Source organism: Peromyscus eremicus, chromosome 7 (assembly GCF_949786415.1).
Source record: "Peromyscus eremicus chromosome 7, PerEre_H2_v1, whole genome shotgun sequence".
Lineage (NCBI taxonomy): Eukaryota > Metazoa > Chordata > Mammalia > Rodentia > Cricetidae > Peromyscus > Peromyscus eremicus.
The window spans coordinates 66,949,785-66,955,032 of NC_081422.1; the positions used below are offsets into that span (position 1 = coordinate 66,949,785).

Below are 5,248 nucleotides of genomic sequence, written 5' to 3' on the forward strand. Positions count from 1 at the left end.
TAATGTAATCAAGATAATCCCACACTGTCATGCCCAGAGGGCCATCTCCCTGGTGATTCTAGATTCTGTTAAGTTGACAATTAACTTAACTATCTCCCGAAGCACACAAAACACCCTTAGATCAGAAAAATTCATCTCACCTTTCAACACGTCTGGATTCAACTGATGAAACACTTCCAACTTAGGGAGAAAAACAAAAACCGTAGTGGTAAGATGATCAGAGAGAGAAAAGCTGAATGTCACATAGAGGGTGCCTTTAAATGAGCAGGACCAAGGAAAGTGGATACCAGTAAGCAGCTTGGAACTCAAGACATTATCCATGACATCAGGTGGATGGAGCACCCCAAATGGAGCAGTTTCTGTAGCTTAGCACATCCAAACAGAACACCAGAGAAGTGCCCCTTTAGGATACTCGATGAGTTAAATTTTCAAATCCAATTATGAAAGCTATTAGAATAGCTACATTTACTAAGCACTTCATTTGAGTTAAGAATTTTTTCATAGATTCTGTATGATACTCTCATAGCTCTAGAAGGTAGTAATAAACATATTTCTATTTTACACATAAGGAAACCAACCTTAAACGTAGTGAACTGTTCAGAGTTACTTGGCTACCAAAATCTACTTAATGTAGAGGGATGGCTAATCTGAGTTGTCAACATGACTCCATCTGGAATCAACTAAAACTCAAGAAGCTGCCACATCTGTGAGGGAGTTTCCTTGGTTGGATTATTTGAAGTGGGAGACCCCCCCAAATCTGGATCATTTGAGGTCAGAAGACACATACTAAATCACACCTTCTGGTGACAGCCCACGTAACAGGACATGGAAGAAGGAAGCTTGGGCATCCTGTCTGTTTACCGTCACTCTCCCTGGCAACTTTATCTACCCTGAGCCATTCCTTCCCTGGTGTGAGCCCTGCTTCTTCAGGACTCCAAACTGGACTGAAAACCGTCAACTCTCTAAGACAGTGGTTCCCAATCTGTGGATCATGACCCCTTTGGGGGTTGAACGACCCCTTCACAAGGGTCACCTACCAGATGGCCTATACATCAGATATTTACACTACAGTTTGTAACATTAGCAAAATTACAGTTACGGAGTAGCAACAAAAATAGTTTTATGGTTGGGGGTCACCACAACATGAGGAACTGTAGTAAAGGGTCGCGTGCAGCATTAGGAAGGTTGAGAACCGCAGCTCTAGGACCTCCCTGGGACTCCAGCACCAGATGGAACTGATGAGAAATCCAGTCTCCTGGACTTGTTCCCATCAGGAGACAGTCATTGTTGGATTACTTGAACCACGGCCTATAAGCCACTCTAGTGAGTCCCCCCCCCCTTTTTTTTAAGATTATTTGAAATACAACTTTATTCTGATTCTAAACAAAAAGAACGAGATTGACAGGAACAAACAAGATTCCACCACTGAATACTGTCATGTGCTATAGAATTCTTATTTTTGAAATTCAGGAAGGAAGCAACTGTGTTCCAAACAGCTGAATATGCAAGTCCAAAAAAAAAAAAATATGAAGGTATGTTTTAACCGCCACATTCACTCTGAAGCCCGTTCATCTCCTTCAGCATCCCAATGAAGTACACAATCTGCTTAGCTAAATAAGGTGGCTCACTCGCTGCGCCACTGACGTCACAGGACAGTTGCCTATAAAACTAGACTTCTGACTCAGGGCTCCAGCTCTACGTTCTCACAGGTCATCATCCTCGTCCGGGAGGGCAGTCGTCTGAGCAACCTCTAAATCATGCTCATACTGTGCTGCCAAAGCTGGGTCCAGGACCACCTCAGGCGGGGCAAGAGCACGCATGGCATCAAACTCCAAATTAGGGTCTCCAGTGAGCTCTCTGGTGAGCCCGAAGTAAGGCTTTTCAAAGTTGTAGTTACTTTTGGCAAGAATATCATAGTACTGAAGGGTCTTGTTTCGGTGGAAGACAATAGATTTTGCCTTCACTTTTCTGTCCTTAATATCCACTTTATTGCCACACAATACAATGCGGATGTTTTCACACACACGCACCAGATCTCTAGGCCAGTTAGATAGGTTCTTGTAGGTGACTCTTGATGCTCCATCAAACATTGGCACACCGGTCTTGGATGCAGTAGCCATCGCGCAGGCCCCCGAACTTCTAGCCAGCTGTGTCCCACACATTGAACTTGATGGGTCCTCTGTTGGTATGGAAGACGAGCGGGTGCACCTCCATGCCCAGGGTGGCTACAGACTTCTTCTCGAACTCGCCCTTCAAGTGGCGATTCTCAAACGTGAACGTTGTCTTCCGGTGCCACTGTTGCCCACCAAGACGAGCTTCCACTGGACCTGCAGCTCTGCCTGGGTAGCCATCGCAGCGATCCTTCAAGAAGAGCCTCCATGCCTGTCTGACTCCTAAGTCCCTTTTTAATATAAAGATATATGTTCATTCTATCAATTCTGTTCCTTACAGAGCTCTGACTAATACACATGGATTCTGGGGATTTGAACTTAGGTCCTCACACTTGCAAGGCCAGCACTTTTTCCCCTGTGCCACCTCTCCAGCCTATCTCAGTTTCTCGGTGTCTACATTTTTACTTTCCAGACCGGAATATACATTTCTCCGAAGTTTATATATATATACACATATGTGTATATATACAATATATTATATATGTGTCTGTATGTATGTTCATGTGTGTTCATGTGCAAATGTGTGTGCATGCCTATGACAGCCAGAGGACATCTTAGGTACCATCCTCGGGAATAAAATCCACCTTCTTTGAGACAGGGTCTCTCTCGGCCTAGAGTTTATCAGTTAGGGCAGACTGGCTGACCAGAGAGCCCCAGGGAACTTCCTGTCTCTGCCTCAGTAGTCCTGGGACTACAATGACATGCTTTTAAACAAACAAAACAAAACTTGGATGCTGGGACTCACACTCAGGTCCTCTTGCTTGGAAGACAAGCATCTCACCAATAGAGCCATCCTCTAAGTCCCTATCCATTTTCCTAGTTCTTAAGCTATACCTTACCGGTCTAGAACATGTGGTTTGAATTTTCTAGTATTCAAATTCCAAGTTATATTTCCTCTGAGCATTTGGGTCATACCCAAAGGTTACCATGGTGTTCCCTCCAAGCTACTCTCAAGCACTTGCACCTGACGCTTGGGCAAGATAAACTAACACATGAGGTGATGGGATTAACTAGGTTGATGAAAAACTCAGATAAAAATTACCAAAGACCTCATAAGCTAGTGACAAACACTCTTAGCTGATGCTGAGCCATCTCAATCGCCTATGTCTAGAGGTTTTTATATGGTTTGATCACATACAAAATGGCTAATAATTTTTCTCAAGTCCTTCTTGCAGGCAATATATGGCCCCAACCCCCATTATAAACCACTTCATTTCCCCTACCACTACATGGCCCAATCACCAAACATCATAAATCACTTCATTTCTCTACCACCTGGTAATGAAAGCACCAAGGTAAGTGAAGGCCCATCTAACAGACAGGACACCCCAAGGGCCTAGGGGTCAATCTCTTGTAGGTCAGGGGAAAGACCTCCCCTCTCCTTGAAAAAGGTTTATTCTTAGCTACATGCCAGCAAATTCATATTGTTCCCGGGCAGGTCCTTTTTTGTAAACGAGAATGGACCCAGAAGCGGGGCCTGACACAGGATTCTCCTACAAATGATGTGTTGGAGTGTTCTTAGGAGAAAGTGATCAGGATGGGGGACAGTAGGCAGGACAGCAATGTGGAAGAGGCTAAACAAAGAAATGTCAAACAAGAAATGTCTAAAAGCTGAAATCTAGCCACCGCCTTTTTCCACAGGAAGCTCTTAAGCATGCCTGAGCCTTGGAATTATCCTCTTGATGCAGAGGGCTTTGAACCCACCTATCTGTGAGCTACAAGCTGTGTGTCACCACAGGGTGTGAGTTAGGGATGGGCAGGAGACTGGATACACCTTCCAGGCATTTCTGGGTGAGGCAGCTAACAGCCCGATGTAATTTTCTGAAGTTGAATGCAGCTCTGAGCCAACATCAGCCACTTGGTGGCATCCTGAGAATAAATGCATTTTCTCCTACCACTCATTCCAAAATTATCTTCCTCCTGACAAGCATTCTCTGTGGCTTAGGTTTATCTGATAGAATATCTCAGGTCTCCCAGTCTGTGACTGCCATGTTTGTCTACATACTGTTAAAACTGGGCATAGGAATATTAAGAAATGTCCCAGTAGGTTCCCTGAATAGCAATCCCATTTCTTCATGCCCCTGTGTGTATCAGCATCCTACCTCTTCATGATGATCAAGGTCAATGATTCCTGCCGGTGTGTTCTTTAGCTCATTGCTCTTTTTATCTGCCAGCTGCTATAGAGGGAGAGAGTGTCTGCGTGAGCAAAAAAGCAGCTATAGTCTTAAGTTTAGAGGGCATCTACCTTCCCTTTTTAAAAGGAACTCATTCCCTAGAAGTATAGGCCTTTCAACCCTCAGATCATAAAAACTACAAAACTGGAATGCTTTCTCCAAGTGATTCACTTGGGGTGTGATGGTTAATAGTGTCAAGCTGACAGGATCTAGAAATATCTAGGAGACAAAATTCTGAGAACATCTGTGAGGGGTTATCTAGATTAGGTAAGCCTCTGGAAATGCCTTTGAGGGGTTATTTGGATTAGGTTAACTAAGGTGGGAAGCCCCATCATCTTAACAGCGGGCAACATCCTCCCACAGGCGGGGGTCCCAGACTGAATAAAACCTGAGCCTAGCCGAGCACCAGCTTCCCCACTTAGAGCTTCCTAACTGTGAGGTGACCAGCTGCTTCAAGTTTCTGCCCACGCCTTCCTCCCCTCGAACTGAGAGCCAAAACAAGCCCCTCCTTCCTTAAGTTTCTTTTGTCAGGGATTTCTGCCACTGCATAAGACAACTGCACACTGAGTTACGCTAAGCGGATACACTGTGATTCCCAGCCTTCGTTACCAAACCTAGTGCTCTAGTTAAAAGGGGCACAGCGCCATCCACTAATCACCGCCTGACGATGTATACAGCATGCTGAAAAACAGTCCTCTTTCTCTCCTGGGTAAGGGTTCCTGCCTCTTCACGCTTAGGTCGGCAGCCTCTTGGTGGGAGGTGGTACAAAAGGATCATTAGTTTGCATAGTCCATCTCCGAAGTGAGTCTTTTGTTCTAAGGAGACATCATCGGAGATCTCATGTCAATAAGTCAAAAATTCTGTGAACCCCACAGAGGGCAGAGCTTCCCAAGGCACTGTGAA

The 5,248-nt window shown here is 44.9% G+C and overlaps 1 pseudogene; it reads right to left on the minus strand.

Moving 5' to 3' along the window:
• Positions 1 to 1,550: 1,550 nt before the first annotated feature.
• LOC131914376 (GTP-binding nuclear protein Ran-like) lies at positions 1,551 to 2,351 on the minus strand (annotated as a pseudogene).
• Positions 2,352 to 5,248: the final 2,897 nt, after the last annotated feature.